At 48.5% G+C, this 13,280-nt stretch overlaps 1 long non-coding RNA gene across 1 annotated transcript in view; it reads right to left on the reverse strand.

Annotated features, from left to right (window-relative positions):
• Positions 1–13,280, reverse strand: part of LOC107320718 (uncharacterized) — a 138,435-nt gene that overhangs the window by 12,772 nt on the left and 112,383 nt on the right. The gene's annotated exons all lie outside the window — the stretch shown is intronic.

Here is a 13,280-nt window from a genome sequence, read left to right on the forward strand (position 1 = left end):
GGGTGCTCAGATGCACAACACCTGGGCTGTGGGTGCACGCATTCCGAGGGAGAACCCCTGTATGACCACTGCTGTGTCTCAGAGCTGCAGCTTTCTCTTCCCATGGGGACAGGCTCCAGGTGAACCCATGCAGCTCTGCTAAATGCCATGCAGCTCTGCTAAGTCTCACTTGCTGCAGGATCCCATAGCCCCAATCCAGGCTGAGCGCACTGCCCTGTAATTGGACGTTGCCAGGCGGCTGTCAGAGAGCTGGCTGCAGAGCTGCTACCTGTTCCCATTCCCTGCTGTTCTCTTTGACATCCTCATTATTTATTAACTGCCCTGTACCCAACAGGCTGCCACTGGTGCAGAGATGCTCTTATTATGCAGCTCTGCTGCTCTGCCTGCTGTCCAAGGTCACCTCCTCCAGGACGTCTCACAAACCAGATTGAAGAGGTACTGGCAAAAATGCAACATGTTCTGTACATGTTAGTGCCAGGTTTCAAACAGAGCCCTTTGAATGAGGTAGCATACAAGATGATGATATAAGACCCTGTTACTTACTGCTTCCCTCTATCCTGTGTGCAGTACTGAGGCTTCTGCACCTACATCAGCAAGCAGAGGAAAAGAGAGCATTGGGAAAGGGCTCCAACCTTTGGCTTTCACATGCTGGAACAAAGAGCTGCTCTCTAACATCAAGCCCAGGAAGAGAGCAACTCAAGGATCATTTTGATGTCCAAGTTGCAGATCCGTGATGACCTACTCTAGCTGCCAGCACAACAGAACTGCTCCTTTCAGCCCATATCCCTGCCCCCTGACCTGGCACAACAGCACCACTGTGCCCAGTGCCAAAAGGTGCGACCCCTGGGCTCAGCAAAGCAAAGCGATGCTCTCAGTCCCCCTGTTTGGCACAGTGCTTTCTGCCACCATCAGGTAGAAGACTTGAACTCAGAAGAAATACTTTGATGATCACTTCGTTGCAGCTCTGTACCACCACCAGGGATATTTTGGAAGGTTTAGGTGCAACATGAGGACTAATGGGCACATAGATCTGAGCAGTTCTCTTGTGCATTTAGGGTAGGGATAGAGCTGCTGGATCAGAAGGCTTTTCCCCAGACACTGGAACTCAGCACAGCTATAGCAAACACTGAGATGCTGCTGCTGCCTGCTGGGACTTGGAATTCCACAGCCAGTGCCCACACACTGGGCCTGGGGTGGGGATGGAATGGAACCAGGGGTATCCAACACCACATTTTGCAGCTGAAGTTTCTATGTGCAGAGAGATGGATGAGAAGTTGAAGAACCAAATAAATATGGTAAGTAATCCTCTCCCTTTAGCAATAGCTTTCCACATGAAATAATGGGCTAATGTCTAACTTTCTCTCGCATACACATTTCCTCATAACAAACACTTATATGATATGCAGCTATTTATGTTTCAAGGCAAAAACTGCGTAGTGTAATGGACTCTGTTCTTGACTATTTGTCCGTAAAGAAATCTCACTTTTTCATGGGAAACAAGGAAAAACATTATACTCAGAGACAATTTCTTTCTGTTAAATCCATTCTTTACATTTCTCCTTAGTTCTGCTTTAGAGGAGACGTCTGCGGGGCTCTGCTGCCTCTTCAAGAGTGTCTGCAGTCAGGACAGGAGCACTGTGCTGCCGTGTAGGGCTACGGAGAAGGAAGCACTCAGCTCTGCTCCTTGTCTCTCCTTCCACAAGATTAATAGCCAGAGTGGCAGGGATAGAGATTTGTCCTGTGCAGGGACTTGTCTCTGTGGATGTTGCTCTCCATGCTGCTCTGAGGCAGATCCTGCAAACATCAACATCACGCAGAAGAAATGAGCTTTTCTCCGGTGGTGACACACTGCTCAAAAGCACTGATCCAGATAACAAGAGAGATGTCTGTGTAATGAAGGCAAATGACACATCTGGCAATTTTCCACCCAACTGACAGAGATAAACAGTTATAAATATACCCCCATTAATGGGGTAAGCATCTTTCACAGCCTGTCTGGAGAGCCGCGGGGCCGCGGTGCAGAGATGCACGGTAATGCAGCACCAGGTGCCATCGAGCGGCCGGAGCTGCATCCCGGTGCTGATGGAGGCACAGCAGCACCAGGTGGGATTGGGGGCTGCACAGCCACACACACAGGGCAGTGCTTCCAGAGCAGCTGGATGGCCCTGCGGGTGCCTCACCCTCACTAGGAGATGCTCCCAATGGCACAGGTGATGCTCGTGGTTCACTGCTTAGAAGTCTGCTTCGGCTCAAAAGCTCTCAGCACCCCCTGAGTCGACTACAGTGGCTGTTTAAGGCTAAACACCAGCACAACAGCCGCCCCTTGGCATGCCAGCAGTCTGAAAAGGCAGTTCATTAGTGACTCTGTGAAAGGGCTCGATCTGGGCTGCAGTTTGGCCACTCTCCAGATCGCACAATCTGTCCGAGTTCACAAAGAGCAGGTCCTGCTGAGGAGGGCTTTGCAGTTTCTAGATAGCTGAAGTGAAGATATAGCAACAAACAAACACTCTGTTCATCCATTTGGTTGGAGGACATCCCTACAGAGTAAGGCAGAGAAATGGTGCGACTAACATTTCCTTATAGCAAGGCTTAATAACAAACTCATAAGTCTGGTGTCTTCCTCCAAGGCATGACAACTTACGTGGCAAAGTAGGTTTGGTGGATTTACAATATGAGAATTACTCGCAGAAAAGGAAAAAAAAAACACCAACAAGGCCAAGTTCTCAGAGATACACACTACAGATATTCTAAAACTCAGAGAAATGTGAGTTTTATCCTCATTCTATATATCCCCCATTCTTTGGGTGGTGAGGCCTTGGCACTGCTGCCCTGGGTACCCATCTCTAGAGGTGTTCAAGGCCATGGAGGGCCCTGGGCTGGCGGTTGGCTTGGAACTAGATGATCTTTAAGGTCCCTCAAACCTAAGATGCTATGATTCTGTTAGGAAAAATGTCTTTTCACACAGCAAGGCAATGCCACTGGCACATCCCACTCTCTTGCTCTGTTTGCAGCAGCAGAGCTCCCAAACCAGTGAGGTCCCATCAAAATAATTCCTACTTTCAGATGAGATTTTTTCCCCTCCATTTTGAATACATAAGCACAGAGCCAGGCCAAATGATGGACTCACAGCCCTGTGCTTGTGGTGTCCCTGTGAGCTCTGCAGGAGCACGGGGCTTCTGGAGATCTAATCATAGGTGCTTGTGCAGAGGATGCCTTAGGACCCGGCACACTGCCTGCTCCCTTCCCTCCTCTGCTTGAACGCAGTTCTTAGATCCTTCAGTTCCTGCCCTGATTGCATCCATCAAATCCTTTCTGTTAGATCCCTTTTCTTCCTGTTTTTTGAAGCCCTCTCCCACCCCCCTTCTCAGCCCAGGTGACAGCAAACATTCCTGCTGTGGGGCTTTGCAGTTTTCTGATCTGGAAAGCACCTGCAGCTCCATCAGTCATCAGTGGGGCTCTCAGATGATATTTGCAGGCCCCTCTGGATTCTCTTGGCAAGCATTGGGTGCAGACAGAGCTGTGGGTAATAGCAGCACCGGCTCACAGGCCAACTGTGATGGAGCTGGAGGAAGAAGGCACAGAGCTGGGAGGCAGCGGGCAGAGCTGGTGCTCACAGTCCAGTGCCAGGTGCTATTTACACCACAGGTTTCTCACAGGTTACAAACAAATGTTGGCATGTTTCACATCACCCAGCACATATCTGCTGCCACAGAGGAGTGCTGCTGTCTATGGGGTCAGCTGCTTGCATTCAGCCCACACAGTACCTACAGCATCATTCATATTCACAGCCTTGTTCAGTGTTTAATAAGTTCGAGTAACTTTTTGTTAAGCAGCAAGAAAATATTTTCCAGGGGAAGCTAATTCCAGCATATCCTCCTTGTGTAGGTTTGATGTTATGGAACAGTGAGCCTGTTGAATTAATTAGCATCCTGCACTGCACTTCCTCAGCCCATCTGCATACATTGGGCTGAGGGAAGCCTCCAGGTGCTGTGTGCTCAGGCTCCAGGTGGGCACACACAATCCCAGCAGCTCCCTACACACACAGGCTCTGCAGGGGTCACCTCACCCCACTCTCAGGTCAAACTGTAGTGAGTGGGGTCAGAGAGAGGCAGCAGTTTTCCTCCAGGATCTGTATCTGTCTGCTCCCATCCCATACCCAAAGTGGGGCTGCCCCACATTAGGGCTGTGCCAGCTCCGTGACCCCCAGCTGGGCTCTGTGAGAGGAGGAGCAGATCCTCCCACAGCTCCATCCTGGGCTGTGTGCAGAGAAAGGCACGCGCTCGCTGCTGAGATCCTGGCATTTTTTCATCTTGGCACAAAATTCTCCCAGAGATGATTATTTGAAAGATGAGTCACCAAATACAATAGCAAAGACACATCCTTGACTTACTGGCAGAGAAGAGAGATGTGACCAGCATTAAGTCTCTGTGCAATGTCTCCATCACACAGCGTCTGGCGTTTATTCCAAACAGCTCTCAGTCTTGAGCAGGATTGTCCTTTCACATCAGATATCCAGCTGCTTTTCTGTCTGAAACGTTCCTTAATGAAAGGAAAGGCATGTGCACAGATGCAAAAAGCACCGGGCTGTGGCTCTTAGCTCTGTACAGACACCTTCTCTGCATCGAGGCTGTGTTCTGTGATGGGGTTTAAGTTCCAATTGTCTTCTGGGAGCAAGTGGGTTCCTTGTGTTTTTGGGGATTTTCTCAGCCTTTCTTTTTCTCTGCCAATCTATTTCTGGGCCAGTGTCTGGTTAGGAGCAGACCTTGAGAAAGTGAATGGGGATGCAGTGTGAAAGAGATGCTGCTTTGCACCACAGAGCGCAGCGTTGGATGCACATGTGCATGGCACACAGCAGCCATGGCAGAGGCACTGCACCCTCCAGGCAGCTTCTGGGCTCTGTGCTGCTCCTGGAAACCTGCGAGTGCCATAGAGGAGGATTGCTGCCTTCTAGACTATTCCAATTCAACATCATCTCTGACCTTGATGATGTTGGTTTAACTAGAATATGAAATGCAAATATAGCCTCAGCTCAACAATTCTGGCACCCAGCAGAGAGACTGAAGGGTGGAACGCTTCCCAGAAGGGTCAGAGAGAGCAGGAAAAATTATATAGAGCAAATAAACAGAATAAAATGCTTCTCCATTATCCTGATGCGCAGAGCTGCAGCTCCAGGCGACTGCAGGAGCCTGCGCTGCTCTGAGCTTACACTTAAGGACAAGGGGCTGATCAGGGAAGAAAGGAGCTGAGGGCAAGGAGATAAGTCGCTTGGTTACTATACAGCAGGACAGCCTCCCTCCTCCCCCTCGGCTGTCCCCACATTCTCCATCACTGTGCCCCACAGCAGACACCCCGAGAATTATTTCCCTGGGATCTGGGGTCAAACCTTAGGTGAGGGGTGAATGTGCTACCAAGTCAGGCAGGGCAAAGTGTTTCTACCCCATGGCTGAGCTTCCCCGTGCCTGGCAGAGCACCATGCAACCCTGTGCTGGTACCAGCTCCAGGCACCGCTGTGACCAACCAGCAGCAGCCAAAGGGATGCCGTCCTGCAGCAGCCCCTGCCTGCATGGAGCTCCTGGCTCTGCCCCACACAGGGGTGCAGTCAGGATCACACAGTGCTGGCAGTGCCTGAGGGCTAGGTCCAGAACTGCCTCACCGAGCATCTGCAGTGCCACCGTGACTTCATTAAAGATTTAGAACACAAATTACAACATTCACCCGGGAAGAATTGCTTTCCTACCAATTACAGTTAATGGGGTAAAATTAATGTACCAATTAATATGGCTGCTTCTAAAACTCGGTCTAATATGTTAAATACTGTTCCTGCCTCTGTAAATGCAGCAAAATAAAGTGATGATCAGGATGGGAGCTAATAAAGTTTTGCTCCTCTGTACTTAAACTATTTGGCACCGCTGACTTAAGGCACAAGGAAAAAGGAGATTATTTAACATTTTAAGGTTTGTAGGACCCATAAATCATTTCATACATGCCATATTTGTTGAAGAGGATAGAATACATTCAATTTTACAGTATATTAAACTTCATCTAATTTGAACGTAAGAACAGACCAGCAAAATAAATGACCAATTTCTGAAGCAGAAATTACCATTTGGCTGCTGCCATTATGAAGCTGCTGGTATTTTATCATGTTCTTAACATAATATTGCTTGTCTATTGATGCATAGTTATAGTGCTAGTCCAAATTGGAAGGCGGTGAAAGAGGACAGTGCGGAGTTTTTTTTTAATAGGCATCATTTGTCAGATGTTATTTCAGAGGTCTTTGCACTGATGATAATATGCAGATTAAAGCAGAAGTAAATAGGAAAAGAAAAAAGGAGAGAGAGAAAAGAGAGAGAAAAGAAAAGCAGAAAGGGAATGAGAATTTCAGTGTGTTCCGCTGCGGCAGACGAGAGGCAGGCAGGTGGACCGGACCCCAGCGGGTACAGATAACAGTAATTAATCTGGGTTGAAGGGTTTCTTCCGAAACCCTGGTGGTGTCTGACAAAGGGAGGAGTCCTCCGCTGCATCTCAATGCTGTGGGGCTGCGGGGCAGGGCGCAGCGCTCAGCCCCAGCTCTATGCCCGCCGTCCCTCCCACCCCGCACCGCCCACAGGAGCCACAAATCCGAGTGCAAATAAAAATTATGTTTAGTTTGCAAAACAGGAGGAAGGCATCTCCATCCTCTGGAGTTCATTGTTCTGCTAGACTTGGTATTATAGCGGCAATATATTAAAGGGAAGAAAAATCAGCTGGCTCGTTGCGTGCGGAATGACAATGGGAAAGCCACAAATATGATGGAGGTGCAGAGGGTGGAGGAGGGCTCTGCAGGCACTATGAGAGCCTGTGGAAGGAGCTCCAGGGCAATGCCCACAGCCCCGTGGTACATAGATATCTTTCATTGGAGCAGCTCCTGGGAGGAGGAGGTGGCAGTCGGTCTCTTGTCCTGCCGCACTGCTCAGCTCTCTGCCCTCAGCAGGGCAGTGCCGTGCCCACACACTGTGCCCATAGCAGAGTGTTGCTGACACCAGACAAACCGAATGGAACTCCTTAAGACCAACGTGGTACCAAGAAGCAGGCTTTTGTCATTACGGTGCTGGATGCACAGGGATCGTTCCAACTAAGGCACATATCTAACACAGATCTTCAGCTTGTATCCATTACTTATGTTACATACTTAAAGATTTTCCCAGAAAGTACATACATATTCAGTATTTTTCCTCCCGATCATTAAATGAAGCTTCCACAGGTCAGGGAACCACCACAGAAGCTGTAAATTCCCTTTTATTTGCCTCACGTGATTGTTTTGCACGTGCAAATTGCATTAGCAACCTTTAAGTTATCCAGGTGTGCCCTCAGGATACAGGAATGGGGTGGTCAAGGAAGCAGATGTACCCTGCAAGTCACAGCGGAGGGAGTTCATTTGTGACGAGGTTTTAGGTCACACCAGCATCTACCAGAGCCACCCAGACCCTGTATACCCTCAAACCAAACAAATTGCTTGGATATTAGAGCTGAAACTGTGCTCTATGACTGCATTTCTATGCAGGGATATATTGTGCTATAACATAGATTTCAATTACTTCCCAACCTTCAGCGTGATGATGCGACATTACGCTCCGCTGTCAGAGTTTGCCAGCGTGCCCTTACTTTTATTTCTCCTGTTAAATACGGTCTTTGTTGCGCTTCATTGATCTCTGAGCATATTCTGCTGTTTACAACTTTGATAATCTTTGTGTAATCTTCAGGGGTAATTGAATTCCGACAAACATAGCTGAATTTTAAACACCGCACTGATTTAAGCACATTGAAAAGCCATGATGTGAAAGTCAAGCCTGAAGAAAGGAAGCAGCACTGCAAACTTGGGGGTGAGCCAAGCCCAGGGAGCACATGAGCAAGTTGAAGGACACAGGTGGGGGTGGCACAGACCTACCCCACGGTTTAATCCCAGGCAGTAAATATCACTGTATTTAATGATTCTTGTATATGCAAATGTCAAAAGCCTCATCATTATTGCAAAATTCCAGGGAATTCCACAGAGCTGCACTGCTAGGACAGGATGCAGTCAGGAACTATAAGTCTTGCCTTCAGTGCCCAGGGAATTGCCCTTGTACCGATAAATTATTGTTTTTATGGGCATATTTTGTGAATTAGGCAAGGGGGAAAATGTTCCAGTTGGCTTTCAGTGTAAAAGTTTCTTGGCAGAGCCCTAGGGGCACATGCACAGTGCTTTCATAATCATTATTGTTATTTACTACTTGCCTCTCAGCAGGACTGTGCTGAGCGCAGCGCTGTGCAGTGCAGCCACTCACCACCCCCATCCCCATCACTGCGCTCCCAGGGATGCCAGCACTGAGCTGACACCCCCCCCCACCTTTGGCAAAGCCATCCCTCCCTTCTCTATTGACCACCAGTCAGTGTTACCTCCCCTTCAGAAGGTGGAGAAACAGATGTCTTGCTTGAGGACATAAGATTTTTGATGCATTTCCTACAAACTTTAATTTCCCAAGCCATCCTCATTCAGGATGCAGAGGGATCGCTTGGGTATGGTGTGAATTAGTATGCGAGCAGATCTCCTCCTGCAAGGGGAGAAGCTCTGCCAGATGAGAAGGTGCCTCCAAAATCTCAGTGCTGGAAGGGAAAAGCTGCAGCTCTCGCATTGTTTGTGCTGGAGCCGTCTCCAGTTTATTGCAGTGGCACACGCACAGCCTCTGCACAGCAAAGATATTCTGCCAGAGGGTCTGAGGAGGACAGAAGGGTCCCTGCACAATCGAAAGAAAAGGAATTAAAGGGGTTTCTGGCTAGAGGAAAAGGAGAGTGAATCTAATCAGAGCTGCTGTGGTTTGGAAATCCAATTGCATTTGTCCGTCAGCAAAGGCAGAACCAAGGAGGGGCACCCAGAGGCCATGGGGTGCAGCTGGGGTGCAGCTCCCCTGGGATGGGAGACTGTCCTACAGCACAGCACAGAGCTCTGAGGGGCCACGTAGAAACAGGTGCTGAGCATCCATCCCACTGCACACTGCAGGAGGAGCACCGGAGCAGATCTGCTCTCCCTCCTACATGTGCTGTATTTTCCAAATTAAAGAGCAGAATTACAATGAGATTTGACATTAAATTCCATAAAAAGTCAAGCTAATCAGTGACCAAACCTGTAATTGATTCTTTTGCTCGTTCAATACTTAATGCTACATGTTAAGCAATAGGATTCTACAATTTGCTAGCACTTCACTTACAGAGAATTAAGCAATAAAAATCCATTCTGAGCACAAACAGCGAGGAAGGAGCCTCATGTGCTGGTAAGTGAATGAGCCAATAAAGCAGCCCAACTCTTCCAATCTCTTGCTTTTCAGAGAAGATGCTCTATATGCCTCTGTATGATACATGAAGCAACCTTAACAGACGCAATTGCAGTTGGAAGCCTCTCTCCTGAATGCCACCCAGGGACGTGCAGTGCTGCTAATGAACCCAGGGCAGCAAACATCCATGTCTTTGGGTACAGGCAGGCTGGAGGACTGCCTGGCCTCCCATGTCTCCTCCTCAAGTCTCCCTTCTGAGCCCGTCTGTATTGGGCCCTGAGCAGCAGAGACACACTTCAGAAATACAATTATTGTAGAGGTGACGCCCACACTGCAGGGCTGGGTGGGGGCTGGACATCCTGCTGCAATGATTCAGGGAATCTGTCCAGGCACATTTGATGAATTCCACTGAAGCTGTGGAATTGCTGCATTAGGTGAATACCTCAATGGTTGTCATGTCAGCCACGTGCTACCAGAGCTGCTTCACACTGCTCAGACTGGGGAGAGCAGCTGCCCACAAATAGCACTGTGCTGCTTTCAGCACTAACCCTGTGCTGTCTGTGTGGCTACAACAGCACACACTACAGACACAGATTACCTTTTCCAGGCTCCCTTTGAGGGCACTTTCCATGTGACAGCAGAAATGCTGCAAAGGGGCCTCCAGAGCCATCTTAGCTATACCCATGTGTGGTATTGGGATCAGTGGAGCCTTTCCAGCATGGAACCAGCCAACCTGCTCATCACACACAGCTGCTCTTCATAGAAGAAGGCACAGAGCCAGGAGAGCCCCATTAGGGCCAGCTTCACCCCTCATCCATAACCCCTTATCGGAACCTCTGTTTGAATAATGCAGGTTAACATTGCTGAGAGATGTGGCAGAGCAAATCAAATCGTGCTGAGCTGGAGAGGAAAGCAGAAGTAGAACCCCACCAGGAGGCAACAGCAGGCAGCTGCTGGGTGCTCAGCGGTAGCACAACCCCATGGGGCAGCATCACTGCTGCCTGAACACCTGCAGACAGCACAGGTTGGCTCTGGAGATCCGATCTGCAGAGCACACCTGGCTAATGAGTTCATGCCTGACAGATGTAAGCATCAGACAGACATGTGTACAGCGCGAAGATGTGCCTGAGCACTTGTCACTGAAGACATAAGGCAGTGCTGTGACCACACATCTGACATGCTCCGTATCTGTTACAAGCGCAGCCATCACTTCCTGCAGGCAGGCTGTGTCAACAGCTGAGGGACACAACGACTGCTGCTGCCTTGCAGACCGTGCACTGAGGCTGTGAAGCCCAGCAACCCTATGCACATGCCTGACTCGTATGCATCCATTCCACACATTCAGCAGATACTTTTGTTCTGTTTCAGAACCGTTATGCCCATTTATCACACACAGATAAGTGCTTCCCATCAGGTATTTGCTGAGGTTGTCATAACACCAGTGGTGGTGATTCTTACAATATCCAATGCCTGAAAAAATCGTGTCCATGAATTCTCAGACGAAGCAAATGGAAAATGTGCCCAACTGCTCTGTTTGTTTCCATTCAGGTTTGGAGTTAAGGTGACATTACGCTGCCCTGATAAACTGTAAGGAGACAAATAAGGAGCTTGATATTTAGAAAGGATGAACGGAAGAGCTGCCCTCAGGGGAAGTTACAGAGATGTTTTATAAACTACCAGGGAGTAACTGCAGCCAAGGAAAAATAATGGGAAAACTCAGGGGAAAGCTATAAAGATTTAACAGGTGGGATAAGTCCAGTTCACATGGAGCAATAGAAAATAAGCTTGTCGAACAACCCCCACTCCCTCAATGAGATTACAAGTTTGGCTGATTAAAGCAATTACATTGATGTAACTGAACCCTACCAATTGTTTGGCTCCGTAGCACATGCCACTGAAATATTGCTCTCCACAACAGCCTGCACTGAATGGACTGCAGCAGCTGAAGCACCTGTCAGTGCGCAGCCCCCACCAAGGCAATGCTTCTGGAGCACAGTGAGATGGATAGGATAGAAAATCCAAGCACACTGCTTTGGGGATCACCCACAGGAACACCTCATCTCTTCTCCTTCCGGGCTGCAATGGGGTGCGTGAGTTGCAGAGGACGAGTGAGAGCTATGGAACACAGCTGAAAAGCTAAAGACAACTGCTGTTGAAAAGCAAAGCCCAGCTCAGATAATTCAAAGAGCAAGCACCAGCAGAAGCCCTGGAATCCAGTTTGCGAACTCCGGTCCATTTCATAGGCATTTGAAATAAATATTCAGCCCCATTTTGGAATGATCCCATCCTGCCCAGGAGCAGCAGGCAGTGCATGTCTGTGCCCAGATGTGGAGAACTGAGATCCCAGGGCACTTCTGAAATAGGATTTTGGGGGCAGGGTCAGCTCTGCCCCCCACCCCATACAGGCCACAGCGGGTGCCCAGGGCCATGCCTCAGCTCCTGAGCACTCAGTGCTGTTAGCAGCGCTCCCCTATGGCACTGAGGTTTCTGCTGCAGCCCGGAGTCCTCAACCATGAAATTATATGGCTCTACCTTGACCTCTGATTTTCTACAGTTAATATCTCCTAGAGAATATACACCGCAGCCCAGGGCCATTTCTCTGAGTCAGCCGACGAGAAATGCAATCTCCAATGCAATATGCCCCTGCTAATTCACTGGGATGCCATTCCCAAATGCCTCTCAGGCTCCCACCGCATCCCTCCCCTTCCCCAGGCACTGCTCTCCTTGCATGCAGCAGCTGGGAGCCACGGGGACACCCCGAGAGCTGCCAATAGAAGATTCAAAGAGCTCTCAGGCTCCAGGGAAGGGAAATCTCGCTTTCCTGCTGCTCTCACAATCAAGACACATCGGATCTTCCAGGAGACTGATAGAGAGGGGACGCTGGTGTCATTATCGAGTTAATTAGAAAAACTCAAATGGAGCTTTAAACATTTTTATAATACATTTGTGGGCTTTTTTTGGCAGGATTATTGCATCTTTTGGGTTTCCATTTCCCTTTAAAGCATTCTCAGTAGTGCATATATAAAAGCCATGCGATATTGGCTCTGTGCTGCTTTTCCCTTCTTTTTTTTTTCTTTAAGACATATTTTTTGTGAGGGGTCGGAGGGGGGGGGTTTAAGATTTATGAAATATTGTAATCAGTTAAATTCTGGCAGCTTCAACATTTTCTTTAATAGCCTTGTTAAATGTGGATTAGATTTAAAATCCCTGCCTCTCAACTCCTGAGCAGTAGTATTTATACTCAACGTTAAAAAAAAATTAAAAGCTTTACAAAGTGGTAATTACTCCTCTGCTGTAGGAGGAAAAAAAAAAGACTGACTCTCCATGTTATTTTATGGCAAGTCTTACCACGCGCGCAGGGAGGGCTGCACGGAGATGTGTGTGGTGTTGAACCCCAGGACAACTTTCAGTTGGAGCATTGAGGACTGCTGAAGCAGGGGGAAATCCCTTTCCCAGCTCACCCTGCCTGTGCCCCATGCAGCAGCTCTGTGCTGCCCCAGGCTGCAGACATTGAGCTCTGCATGCTGCAGACAAGCAGCTCTGCACTGCTGCTCCCTAAGAACAGGCACAGCTGTGAGCAGGGCTGCAGGGCATCCCCTCAAGGTGAGCACAGCAGCGCAGAGGATCCCACAGACAGCTTCAGCCCCACCTGGGCAGCACTGTAACTCTTCAGTTCATCTTGTTGAAAGCGCAAGTTCTGCTGAATATTTTTGAGAAACAGAAGGTACCTTTGGGAACCTTAACTGGGTTTTAATGAAGCTTTTTTTTGCCATTGAATGTAAGTCAATTTTCTTGGAGTGATTACCCTATCTCTAGAGGGTATTGTAGGAATAGATGAGAACTAGAAAGGGACAAGAAAGGGGCTGGGGGAAAAAAAAATCTCAAATAAGGACAGACAAGAAAACAAGGTAAAAAGAATGAAAAAACTAATGAATGGTCTTCAGTAGACAATTCAGGAGCTCCTCTTATCCCACACTCATAATAAAGGAA

The sequence above is a fragment of the Coturnix japonica genome, chromosome 13 (genome assembly GCF_054131305.1).
Source record: "Coturnix japonica strain WE chromosome 13, WE-NBRP24, whole genome shotgun sequence".
NCBI lineage: Eukaryota > Metazoa > Chordata > Aves > Galliformes > Phasianidae > Coturnix > Coturnix japonica.